This window comes from Stegostoma tigrinum, chromosome 1 (assembly GCF_030684315.1).
Source record: "Stegostoma tigrinum isolate sSteTig4 chromosome 1, sSteTig4.hap1, whole genome shotgun sequence".
In the NCBI taxonomy this organism is placed as follows: domain Eukaryota; kingdom Metazoa; phylum Chordata; class Chondrichthyes; order Orectolobiformes; family Stegostomatidae; genus Stegostoma; species Stegostoma tigrinum.
In genome coordinates this window covers 174,226,518-174,240,630 of record NC_081354.1, presented here as the reverse complement: position 1 = coordinate 174,240,630, position 14,113 = coordinate 174,226,518, and positions in this window count along the sequence as shown.

Sequence of the window (14,113 nt, the reverse complement as noted above, 5' to 3'; positions counted from 1 at the left end):
TGACAGGCCAATTTCAACTCTTGATTCAACCTGTACCCTACCTCCTGACTACTGTTTGGGGGCCTGTAGATAACTCCCATTAGGGTCTTTCTACCCTTAGAATTTCTCAGTTCTATCCATACTGACTCTACATCTCCTGACTCTATGCTCCCCCCTTGCAAGGGACCGAATATCATTCCTCACCAACAGGGCTACCCCAACCTCTCTGCCTACCAGCCTGTCCTTTCGATAGCACGTATATCCTTGAATATTCATTTCCCAGGCCCTGTCCACTTGAAGCCATGTCTCAGTTGTCCCCACAACATCATACTTGCCAACTTCCAATTGAGCCTCAAGCTCATCCACCTTATTTCTTATGCTTTGTGCATTCATATATAATAATTTTAATTTGTTTCTCCCCTCACCCTTCCTATCAATCCTTGTTTCATTTGGCCATACTGTACGATCCTTTCTTGAGTTTTCTGCTCTGTTGATTCTGTTGTCCTCCTTAACCTCTCTTATTCTCACTTTCCCTTTAACTTCATTCTTCAATTTCCAGTTTGGCCCCTCCCCCCCATTACTTAGTTCAAACGCACCTGTGTTGCAGTGGCAAACCTGCCTGCCAGAAAGCTGGTCCCCCGATTATTAAGATGCAAACCGTCCCTCCTGTACAATTTATTCTTACCCTAAAACATACCCCAATGATCCAAGAATTTAAATCCTTGCTTCTGACACCAGTCCCTCAGCCACACATTCAGGTCCATTATCTCTCTGTTCCTGCCCTCTCCAGCCCGAGGAACTGGAAGCAAACCGGAGATAACCACCCTGGAAGTCCTGCTTTTCAGCCTTCTTCCGAGTTCTCTGAAGTCCCGCTGTAGAATGCTCCTCCTTTTCTTCCCGACGTCATTAGTGCCGACAGGCACCACCACCTCTGGGTCTTCACCTTCACCCTCGAGGATTCTCTGCACTCTATCAGTGACGTCCTGGATCCTGGCACCAGGAAGGCAACACACCATCCTCAAATCTCGCCTGTTGCCGCAGAAACCCCTGTCAGTCCCTCTCACAATGGAGTCCCCTATTAACACAGCTCTCCATGATGTCTGACTTCTCAGCTCTGCCTCTACAGCAATTTTTGATTCGCAGACCTGTCCACCTCTCGGACTGGCAGTGTCATCTGTCTCGGCAGTTTCCATGACAGTCAGCCTGTTTACAATAGGTGCTTCCCCTGGGGCCACTTGTACTTCATTCATGTCTTCCTTTGTCATCGACATCCCCCTTCTCTCTACAGGTATCCTCAGTGTAGTGACCTTGCTGAAGGTCCTGTCCAGAAAATTATCATTCTCTAGGATGAGCCTGAGGTCTTCTAGTTCTTTCTTCAGTGCTGCAACAACCTCCTTCAGAAGCTGAATGTGTACACACTTAGCACAGCTATGGGAGCCAGAAACATCATCAGTGTCCCTGACCTCCCACATCATGCACGCAGCACACTGAATCAGCTTGGCAGTCATGTCTTCACCCTCTTCAACAGTGGCGTAATCTCCTCACTGAGCCTCTTCGCCGAAAACTCGCACTTTACTCACCAGGCACTTCCCTCAGCCCTTGTGTGTTTGCTGTGAGTCTGTGGACTCTTAATTAGGTTAGAGGAGGAGCGTGGGAGGGATGCCCTCCTGTGTAGGACCTGGGGCTGAGAACACACCTACTTAAGTAGCACTCTGCTGCAAAAAGGACCCGCTGGCTTCGAGGTAAGTACTTAAATAGCACTCACTTACCTTCCCAACTGCCTCTCTGCCCTGACCTCACGTCCGCCCGGCTCGTGCCGCTCTCCGCTGCAAAAAGGACCTGCTTGCCTTTATTGGTCAATGCACCAAGAAGAGGAGTTGGAAGGTCATCTTGTTGCTGTACAGGAAATTAATGAGGTCAATTTTGGAGTACTGCATTCAATTCTGGTCTCCCTGCTATAAGAAGAATGTTGTGACTCATGAAAGGGTTCAGAAAAGATTTACAAGGATGTTGCCGAGGCTCGAGTGAGTTATAGGGAGAGGCTGAATAGGCTGGGGATATTTTCACTGGAGTATTGGAGGCTGAGGACTGACCTCACAGAGGTTTATAAAATGATGAGGGGCATGGATAGATATTTTTTCCCCAGCGTGGGGAGTCCAAAACTACAGGGCATAGGTTTAAGCTGAGAAGCAGGAAGATTTGAAAGGGACCTAAGTGGCAATTTGTTCACATAGAGGCTGGTGTGTATATGGAATGAGTTGCCAAAGGAAGTTGTGGAGTCTGGTACAATCACAACATTTAAAAGGCAGCTGGATGAATATATGAATAGGAAGGGTTTAGAGGGATATGGGCCAAATGCTGGCAAATGGGACTTGATTTATTTGGGATATCTGGTCAACATGGGAAAGATGGGCCAAAGGGTCTGTTTTCATGCTCTCCATCTCTATGGCTCTACCGCAACAAAATCAAGAATGATTAGACACTATTTCTGTCGGTACAGTATTCTTTAATTTACAGAACAGATGAAAATCCCATTTTTGAGAGGATTTAACACTGTTCCTTATGTAATTACTTGATTTTCCTGTCCTTAATCCAAAGTGCTTCTTAGTCTGCAAGGATTGCTGCTTTTCTTTTGCAGGCTGGTACATTTTAGACCATGAATGCCTTTAATTGTAAAGGTTTTTCTTCGCAATTCTATCTCTATTTCAGCTTGCCAATGTGGCATACCTCATCCGCTGTACCTGTCGAGGCCTCCTCGACATCGGGGAAACCAAACGGAGGCTTGGGGACCGATTTGCAGAATACCTATGCTGGGTTCGCAATAAACAACTACGCCTCCCAGTCGCGAACCATTTCAACTCCCCCTCACATTCCTTAAACGACATGTCCACCCTGAGCCTCCTGCAGTGCCACAACGATGCCACCCAAAGGTTGCAAGAACAGCAACTCATATTCCGCTTGGGAACCCTGCAGCCCAATGGTATCAATGTGGATTTCACAAGCTTCAAAATCTCCCCTACCCCTACTGCATCCCAAAACCAGCCCAGCTTGTCCCCGCCTCCCTAACCTGTTCTTCCTCTCACCTATCCCCTCTTCCCACCTCAAGCCCCACCCCCATCCACTACCTACTAACCTCATCCCGCCTCCTTGACCAGTCTGTCCTCCCCGGACTGACCGATCCACTCCCTAACTCCCTACCTACACTCACCTCTACAGGCTCCATCCTCGCCTCTTTAACTTGTCTGTCTCCTCTCCACCTATCTTCTCCACTATCCATCTTTGATCCACCTCCCGCTCTCTCCCTATTTATTTCAGAACCCTCTCTCTCTCCCCCTTTTCTGATGAAGGGTCTAGGCCTGAAACATCAGCTTTTGTGCTCCTAAGATGCTGCTTGGCCTGTTGTGTTCATCCAGCTCCACACTTTGTGATCTCATTGAAACTTCCAGCTTTCTTTCAAATCTTCACAAATTTTGCCTTGTTCGTCTGAGCATAAGCCCCACCTGTATTTCTGCCAGCTGTATCATTATGTGTTCTGGCTTCTAGCTGCTCTTTCACTCTCTCTCTCTCCTCTTCTGCCTTTCTCCCTCTCACAGGCCCTGGCAAAATACCTCTATCATGTAATTGCCAGGTTATCTTCGAAAACTTCCCTTCTCAAACCCGACCTTCATGACAATGTGAATTGGTAGAAATTGAGAGCCATCTCCCTTTTATCTTGGAAACAGAAAGACAGTTTAACGTAAAACTCTTTACAACCTGTCACACTGACACCATGCCGGGATTTTGGAGACGAGCAGTTTAATCCCAGCAAATATATTTGCTGCTGCCATCATCTGCAAATGTGACACCTTACATTTTCTTTGCACCAAAACAACTTGGAACTCCCAGTAATCTTTAATGATCCTGACACTCGAGTTATTTGCCAGGCAAACTTCAGAACAAATTTCATATCATCCCTTTGTTTTTATCCTAATTTAAAAACACTTTTCACAAGTTTAATAACCTCTTTTTGTTCATTCATGAGGTTTGAGTGTTGATGGCCAAGCCAGGATTTGTTGTCCAACCCTAATTGCTCAGAAGATAGTGAAGAATCAACTGTGTCGCGGTGATGGCTGGAGTGAAGTGTAGACCAGTATGGGTAGAGATGGCAGATTTCCCTCCCTAGGGGATATTACAATCTTCTATAACACAAGCTTGTGTGTAATGCATCATCTCAGAGAATGTGAGGGGAATAGAGGGTCCCCCTTGTGTCATAGCTAGTACTGTATTTGACTAATTGAAATAGATTGCTGTGTTTAGTCAGGTACAATTATATCCTATATATCTATATCACACACACTTGACTAATACATCATGCAACAACCAGCATGGTAGAATTAGATAGGAGTGAGGAAGATGAATTTGATAAATCTTGGTAGTTTTGTCTGGCAATTTCTATTTTGCATTTATCCAGCAATTTTCAAAACCCAAGAATGTGCCAGAAATTTTTGTACAGTTATTTATACTCACCAAGTCCTCCCAGACAGCAATGAAACATGACCAGGTACTCCACATTTCTGGTGCTGACTGAGGAATAGATGTTGCTCAGATCATAGAGGATTGTGTTATCTTAAAACAGTGCAATATAATCTTATACACCCATCTTAAAGTGCAGGTGGGACATCAGTTTAATGAATCTTTTATCTGAAACTTTCTGCAATTCATTAATTTATACTCCAGGTTGCACGGGGATTAGAATTGAGGTGGAAAACAATCAGCAGGTCAGGCAATACCCGAAATAAAGGCAGAAAATACCAGAGAATAGATGTATAATACGTAGGAGGAGTGTAGACACCAGATAAGTTAGCTTTTGGGATGCATAGCCTGAATATTAATTTGTCAGTCTTTTTTCTCCTGTACCAATCAATCTGCCAAATATTTCCAGCATTTTCCAATCACATTTCAGATATCTAATAACTGTCATTTTTAATTTACTTTCTGTCCAATTTATAAATGTTGATTAGAACACTACTGCCGCTTTTCACAAGGCAGATCATTTAATAGCACAAATGTAGATGCATTTGTTTAAATTCTGAAATGTTGCGTGAAACTGAAGCTAGTGACATAACTAATGCTAAAGGTCCTAATTAAATTTAATGCAGTTCATAATGGACAAGGATCGACAATACTAAACTGCCTCACATTTCATACTCAACAACCTATTTATGAAGACGGAAATGTAAATGCCAAAGTGATATAAATTGTGCAACTGTTGCAGCAATGTCGTCATTCTCAGGGCACTGGCACCAAACAAGGCCAGCATTTGGATGCTCATCTCTAAACTGGTCAGAGGCAAGGATTGCCCATGGTTACTGGTCCAAGGGTATTCAGAAATGGACAATAAATGAAGACCTTGCTGGTGACAAGTAGAACATAGAACATAGAACATTACAGCACAGTACAGGCCCTTCGGCCCTTGATGTTGTTCCAACCTGTCATACTGATCTCAAGCCCATCTAACCTACACTATTCCATATACATCCATATGCTTTACTCGGCATTTGATCTAAGTTAAACTATTCTCAGAATGTGGTATGACAACACTTGACTCTTGTAACATACAAAAGTGTTTGAATGTCCTAAAGTGGTCTTGCAGTAAAGTGGTCGTAAGGAAAGAAAGTAAAGAGGAGAAAATTAAGACAAAAACAATACGGTAGAGCACAGCTTGTCAAGCTGCCAACAGCTACATTTTGTTTGGGTGCCCAAGTCAGGATAAATTGTGATATCCCTGGACTTGCAACCAGTAATTAGTTATCAGTCAAAATCACACAAACAGATAATGCGGTCATTATTGAATTTCTGAGTGTTAGAGTATACTGTAAAAATTGTTTATCACATATATAGTTAGGGGAATCGACAGGAGATTTTGTGGGCAAGATCGGGATTCCCGGAAGGTATGTTGCCTCCCTGGTGCCAGGGTCCGGGACGTCTCCGATCGGGTGTATAAAGTTCTAAAAGGGGAGGGCGAAGAGCCAGAAATCGTGTACATATTGGCACAAATGATATAGCCAGAAATAGGTTTGAGGATATAAAAAGTGATTTCAGGGAGTTAGGATGGAAGCTGCAGAGCAGGACAAACAGAGTAGTGTTCTCTGGTTTACTACCGGTGCCACGAGATAGTGAGGTGAGGAACAGGGAGCGGGCGCAGCTGAACACGTGGCTACGCAGCTGGTGTAGGAGGGAGGGCTTCAGATATGTTGATAATTGGGATGCCTTCTGGGGAAGGTGGGACCTGTACAAGAAGGACGGGTTGCATCTGAACTGGAAGGGGACCAATGTCCTGGGTGGAAGGTTTGCTCGAGTAGTTCGAGAGGGTTTAAACTAGTATGGCAGGGGGGTGGGAACCTGAGCTGTATACCAGAGGTGAGCGTTGATGCAGGAGAGGCAGTAGCAAGAGGTAGACCAGCTAGTGGGAAGGATTTTCCTGGGAAGGAACCAAGGGATCGGTTAAAGTGTGTTTGCTTTAATGCAAGGAGTATCAGGAATAAAAGTGATGAACTTAGAGCATGGATCAGTACCTGGTGCTATGATGTTGTGGCCATAACAGAGACATGGGTTTCTCATGGGCAGGAATGGTTGCTGGATGTTCCAGGGTTTAGAACATCTAAAAAGAATAGGGAGGGGGGAAAAAGAGGAGGGGGTGTAGCACTACTAATCAGAGAGGGTATCACAGCTACAGAAGCTTCCTTTGTCGAGGAAGATCTGCCTACTGAGTCAGTATGGGTGGAAATTAGGAACAGCAAGGGAGTAGTCACCTCGTTAGGGGTTTACTACAGGCCCCCCAATAGCAGCAGGGAGATTGAAGAAAGCATAGGTCGACAGATTTTGGAAAAGTGTGCACGCAGTAGGGTTGTTGTAATGGGTGACTTTAACTTTCCTAATATTGATTGGAACCTCCTTCGAGCAGAAGATTTGAATGGAGCTGTTTTTGTAAGGTGTGTTCAGGAGGGTTTCCTAACGCAGTACGTTGACAGGCCGACGAGGGGAGAGGCCATTCTAGACTTGGTGCTCGGAGACGAGCCAGGGCAGGTATCAGATCTTGTGGTGGGAGAGCATTTTGGTGATAGTGACCATAACTGCCTCACATTCTACATAGCTATGGAGAAGGAGAGGATTAGGCAGAATGGGAGGATATTTAATTGGGGAAGAGGAAACTATGATGCGATTAGACATGAGTTAGGAAGCATGGACTGGGAGCAGTTGTTCCATGGTAAGGGAACTATCGACATGTGGAGACGGTTTAAGGAACAGTTGTTGGGAGTGATGAGTAAATATGTCCCTCTGAGACAGGCAAGAAGGGGTAAGATTAGGGAACCTTGGATGACGAGAGCGGTGGAGCTTCTAGTGAAAAGGAAGACGGTAGCTTACATAAGGTGGAGGAAGCTAGGGTCAAGTTCAGCTAGAGAGGATTACATGCAGGCAAGGAAGGAGCTCAAAAATGGTCTGAGGAGAGCCAGGAGGGGGCACGAGAAAGGCTTGGCAGAAGGAATCCGGGAAAACACAAAGGCATTTTACACTTACGTGAGGAATAAGAGAATGGTCAAAGAAAGAGTAGGGCCGATCAGGGATAGCATAGGGAACTTGTGTGTGGAGCCTGAGGAGGTAGGGGAAGCCCTAAATGAGTTTTTTGCTTCTGTCTTTACGAAAGAAACCAACTTTGTAGTGAATGAAACCTTTGAAGAGCAGGTGTGCATGCTGGAATGGATAGAGATAGACGAAGCTGATGTGCTGAAAATTTTGTCAAACATTAAGATTGACAAGTCGCCAGGCCCGGACCAGATTTGTCCTCGGCTGCTTTGGGAAGCGAGAAATGCAATTGCTTCGCCACTTGCGAAGATCTTTGCATCCTCGCTCTCCACTGGAGTCGTACCTGAGGACTGGAGAGAGGCAAATGTAATTCCTCTCTTCAAGAAAGGAAATAGGGAAATCCCCGGCAATTATAGACCGGTAAGTCTCATGTCTGTCGTCTGCAAGGTGTTAGAAAGGATTCTGAGGGATAAGATTTATGACCATCTGGAAGAGCATGGCTTGATCAAATACAGTCAACACGGCTTTGTGAGGGGTAGGTCATGCCTTACAAACCTTATCGAGTTTTTTGAGGACGTGACTAGAAAAGTTGATGAGGGTCGAGCTGTGGATGTGGTGTATATGGACTTCAGTAAGGCATTTGATAAGGTTCCCCATGGTAGGCTCATTCAGAAGGTCAGGAGGAATGGGATACAGGGGAACTTAGCTGCTTGGATACAGAATTGGCTGGCCAACAGAAGACAGCGAGTGGTAGTAGAAGGAAAATATTCTGCCTGGAAGTCAGTGGTGAGTGGAGTTCCACAGGGCTCTGTCCTTGGGCCTCTACTGTTTGTAATTTTTATTAATGACTTGGACGAGGGGATGGAAGGATGGGTCAGCAAGTTTGCAGACGACACAAAGGTCGGAGGCGTCGTTGACAGTGTAGAGGGCTGTTGTAGGCTGCAGCGGGACATTGACAGGATGCAGAGATGGGCTGAGAGGTGGCAGATGGAGTTCAACCTGGATAAATACGAGGTGATGCATTTTGGAAGGTCGAATTTGAAAGCTGAGTACAGGATTAAGGATAGGATTCTTGGCAGCGTGGAGGAACAGAGGGATCTTGGTGTGCAGATACATAGATCCCTTAAAATGGCCACCCAAGTGGACAGGGTTGTTAAGAAAGCATATGGTGTTTTGGCTTTCATTAACAGGGGGTTTGAGTTTAAGAGTCGTGAGATCTTGTTGCAGCTCTATAAAACTTTGGTTAGACCGCACTTGGAATACTGCGTCCAGTTCTCGGCGCCCTATTATAGGAAAGATGTGGATGCTTTGGAGAGGGTTCAGAGGAGGTTTACCAGGATGCTGCCTGGACTGGAGGGCTTATCTTATGAAGAGAGGTTGACTGAGCTCGGTCTCTTTTCATTGGAGAAAAGGAGGAGGAGAGGGGACCTAATTGAGGTATACAAGATAATGAGAGGCATAGATAGAGTTGGTAGCCAGAGACTATTTCCCAGGGCAGAAATGGCTAGCACGAGGGGTCATAGTTTTAAGCTGGTTGGTGGAAAGTATCGAGGGGATGTCAGAGGCAGGTTCTTTACGCAGAGAGTTGTGAGAGTATGGAATGCGTTGCCAGCAGCAGTTGTGGAAGCAAGGTCATTGGGGTCATTTAAGAGACTGCTGGACATGTATATGGTCACAGAAATTTGAGGGTGCATACATGAGGATCAATGGTCGGCACAACATTGTGGGCTGAAGGGCCTGTTCTGTGCTGTACTGTTCTATGTTCTATGTTCTATGTTCTATATATTGCAACAGTAAGTATGCTTCAAAAGCACTTCATTGGCTGTGCAGTGCTTTCGAACATCCCACGGTGATGAAAGACACCATGTAAATTCAGAATCTTTCAACATCCCCTTTTCTTCTTTCTAATGCTCCAGTGTATTTTCATGGAATTATGAGATCTTTAAAATTGGAGAGCAGAAGCTGGATGTAGAAGTCATGCCCATTTCCCCTTTTTGCTCGCAAGGGGTAATGGGCACAGATGAAAAACTCAGATTGAACAGAGTTACTTGAAATTCCTACTGAATTCAAACCTGTGTACGTCAGGTGGATTAGCTATGGGAAATGCAGTGTTATAGAGTAGGGCTGTCAGTCTGGCCAGGACGCTCTTCAGGAAGTTTGTGTTGACTTGACGGGCCAAATGGCCTGCTTCCACACCAGTGATTCTGTGATAAATCAAAGAAATAGTGATGTTAAGCATCATTAAAAATCTAATTAAATGTGGGGCCAAGCTCAGAAAGAAATGAGTTGCCAACATCATGCAGATGATTTCCATCTTAAATACCTATAACTTTGAGATTTTTTAAATTCATTTTTATTCGTTTATTCATTTTTTTCTTCATTTCATGAGGGCAGCCTGGGAAGGTGAGGTTCCACCCTATAAATTTGGGAGTTAACTAATACCTGCGACATTGAACACGAAGTGTCTCCCACCCTTCTACCTCCTCTAAACTAATAATAACAACAAAATGTGGTGAGCAGGTGAGCTATGTGCATTTGTTTTTCCTCATCTCTTTGTTATCTTTCAGGGCGGTCACTGAGACGCCAAATCCTCAGAGCGGGTCAGAAAGCAACTCTGAAGTTGGTTTGTGTATATAATGGAGTAAACTTACCGATGCAGAGAACACTGCAAAACTAAAAAAAAAAATTAATTTTATATAATTAACTAAATAGAGATGGCAGAGCAGGTGATGTGCTGTAGCTGTATGTTGTGGGAGCTAGCTGATCCCACTGAGAACGGCGAGAGATAATGGGAACTGCAGATGCTGGAGGATCCGAGATAACAAAGTGTGGAGCTGGATGGACCCAGCAGGCCAAGCAGCATCTCAGGAGCACAAAAGCTGATGTTTCGGGCCTCGACCCTTCATCAGAGAGGGGGATGGGGAGAGAGTTCTGAAATAAATAGGGAGAGAGGGGGAGGTGGACCTAAGATGGATAGAGGAGAAGATAGGTGGAGAGGAGAGTATAGGTGGGGAGGTGGAATTGCCTGCCCAGTGAAGCGATTGAAGCTACCTTGCTGAATGTTTTTAAGGCAAGGCTAGATAAATTTTGAACAGTAAAGGAATTAAGGGTTATGGTGAATGGATAGGTAAGTGGAGCTGAGTCTCAAAAAGATCAGCCATGGGTAGGCTCGAGGGGCCAGATGGCCTACTCCTGCTCCTAGTTCTTATGTTCTTATGTCCTATGTTAACAGGATGAGGGCATCACTGGCTAGGCAATATTTATTGCCCATCCCTAATTGCCCAGAGGGCAGTTTGGACACATCCACATTGCTGTGGGTCTGACATGTTGGCCAGACAAGGTAAGGATGGCAGTTTCCTTCCCTAAAGGACATTAGTGAATCAGATGGCTTTTTCTGATAATCAGCAATGAATTCATGGTCATCATTAGATTCTTAATTCCAGATATTTTATTGAATTTAAAATCCAACATCTGCCATGGCACAATTCGAATCCAGGTCCCCAGAACATTATCTGGGTCTCTGGAATAACAATCAAGCAAGAATATCATTAGGCCATTGCCTCCCCAAATCATATTTTAAACATATTTATTTATTTATTAGTTAGTTATTCACTCATTGGATTTTGGTGTAAATTGCAAGGCCAGCATTAATTGACCAATACAAACTACCCTCGAAAACACTCCGGGCCAAATCCTGTTTGAACTCTCAGAAGGAGGAAGTTCCAACATTTTACTTCAATGACGATGTAGATAATCTTCTTACAGGCAACTGGGGATGGGCAATAACCTCTGGTTCAGCCAGTGATACCCACATCCCATGAATTGATTAAAAAATATGGAAATATACAGTATATTTCCCAGGAAATATTTCAAATTTAGATGGTCTATGATTTGAAGTGAAACACCAGGGTGGTGGTACTCCCATTGTTTGTTGCTTTTGTGTTTCTCATTGATAAACGTTGTGGCTTTAGGAGATATTGTTGAAGAGGTTTTAGTGAGGCCTTGTCTGAATCTTGTGACTAGTATACATTGCTGCCACTGTGGACCTGCATTAATTGTTCCTGAAGAACCTTGTCCAATATCGTCTGGAGAATTCAATACAATATGTCCGAGAGACATAGAGTCATACAATACAGAAACAGAGCCTACGATCCAACCAGTTCATGTTAAACATAATCCCAAACTAAACTAGTCCCACCTGCCTGTTCTTGGCCTATATCCCTCCAAACCCTTCCTATTCATGCACATATCCAAATGTCTTTTAAATGTTATAATCCACCACTTCCTCAGGAGGTTCATTCCACTTGCAAGCCACCCTCTGTGTAAAAAAATTGCCCCCTCATATCTTTTGTAAATCTTTCTCCTCCCACCTTTAAAAAATGTGCCCTCTAGTCTTGAAATCCGCCAGCCTAGGGAAAAGACCATTAATCTTATCCCCTCATTATTTTACAAACTTCTGTAAGATCACCTCTCAATCTCCTATGCTCCAGTGAAAAATGTCACAGCCTATCCAGCATTTCTTTATAACTCAAACTTAGTCTTACCACAATCTACTTGGGTTAAAGAAACAGAATTGACAGCTGTTTGCACAATCATTTTCGGCAGTTTCCAGTCAATGATTGATTCAACTGTCTTACTTGGGACCAAAGTAAATCTAAACAGACTTATCATTGCTGGAAGTTAATGCATCAGCTTTCTGAATACGAGCAGACATTGGACTGATGATTTTTAGTGGCACGTCGAGTTAAGTATGGAGAATGCTGGAACAGCACAGCAGGTATTCCAGATGCAAAACAGAAAGGCATGTCTGCATTTTAGATGCAGACCTTCATCAGCATTTAGATAGCTGAGAGGCAGTTAAAAAGTCATTAAAGAAGTAAGAACTTGCATTTACATATAGCCTTACATCCTAAAGCACTTCATTGCCAATATATTGCTTATGAAGTGTAGTCAGTAATACAAGCAAACACAGAGGTTAATTTGCACATATTTCAAATCAAATAGCAAATGGGTTAATACTTGATGAAGAATTTTCCAGGACATGGACTAAACTCATACTCAGATCTTCAATTCATAGGCACGGATTGCTGTTCATTCTTTCAATGAAGGGCAGAATTTCCTGCAATGAAATATCCCTACAATGCTGGGTCTCCTGTGCTGTTGTGAGTAATGCCCCTATCTCTGGTCCTGAAGTACTGCATTTAATGTTCCAGCTGCTCCCAGGAAAAGGATGAGAGGGGATCTGATTGAAACATATAAGATTATTGAGGGATTGGACACTGTGGAGGCAGGAAGCATGTTTCCGCTGATGGATGAGTCCAGAACCAGAGGACACAGTTTAAAAATAAGGGGTAGGCCATTTAGAACAGAATTGAGGAAAAACTTCTTCACCCAGAGAGTGGTGGATATGTGGAATGCTCTGCCCCAGAAAGCAGTGGAGGCCAACTCTCTGGATACTTTCAAGAAAGAGATAGACAGAGCTCTTAAAGATAGTGGAATCAAGGGTTATGGGGATAAGGAAGGAACAGGATACCGATTGTGGATGATCAGCCATGATCATAACGAATGGTGGTGCTGGCTCGAAGGGCCAAATGGCCTACTCCAGCATCTATTGTCTATTGCATGATACCATCCACAAAAAGTTTGACATCTATTGTGCTGGCCTGCCAGTGGTCATGGAAAATCAAGCATTCCTGTTCGTGAAACGTATAATTTTCTGAGAGAATAACTTGCTACCGAGCCCTCAAAGTTTACACCCTTCTCAGATTGAGCAAGTAAACGAGGCACAAGGTTCCCCTGATGATCAGGGCAATGATACAATAGAATAGGAGTACAAATTACAGCTTCCGTCAACATTGAAATGATTACCAACATTACAGGAGGCAAAATGATCGACAATGTACATGGGCCCCGAGAGACTCTAACCCACAAAGATTTTCATAGCCAGGAGAGTATCTCATTACAATATTATTGGTTGGTAACTGTGATTGTGTAAGTCTCACTAGTGTGTGCTGCATTTCAATATTTCTGAGTTTATTTTGTTCAATGTCAAAGGTGGGATTACAGAATCGCAGAATTCGTGGTGTAGAAGGAGGCCATTCAGTCCATTGTGCCTGCACCAGCTCATCATACAGGCATCATTACCCAGTGCCATTTGACTGCTTTTCCTTCAATTCCTCCATTGGACCTGCCTCTACTACAATTCCAGGCCATGCCTTTCATGTCCTAACTACTCTCTGTGTGAAAAAGTTTCTATTCACTTAACTCCTGTCACCTTTGCACACCATTTTAAATCTATACCCTTTTCAATGATCGGGAGTAGCATTTTCCTTTCCACTCTATTCAGCCCACGAATGATTTTGAAAATCTCTATCAGATCCCCTTCCAGCCTTCTTCTCTCCAAAGAGAACAACCCTAAATTCTTCAATCTACCCTCATGGCTGAAGTTGGATTGAAAATAAATTAACCATGAAATATTTTACCCTCATGGATTTAAGTAGCCTTGAATCAAAACTATTTTGTGTGAAGTATGGGTATAACAGGCATTTTATCGGAGGGCAATCAGAGATTT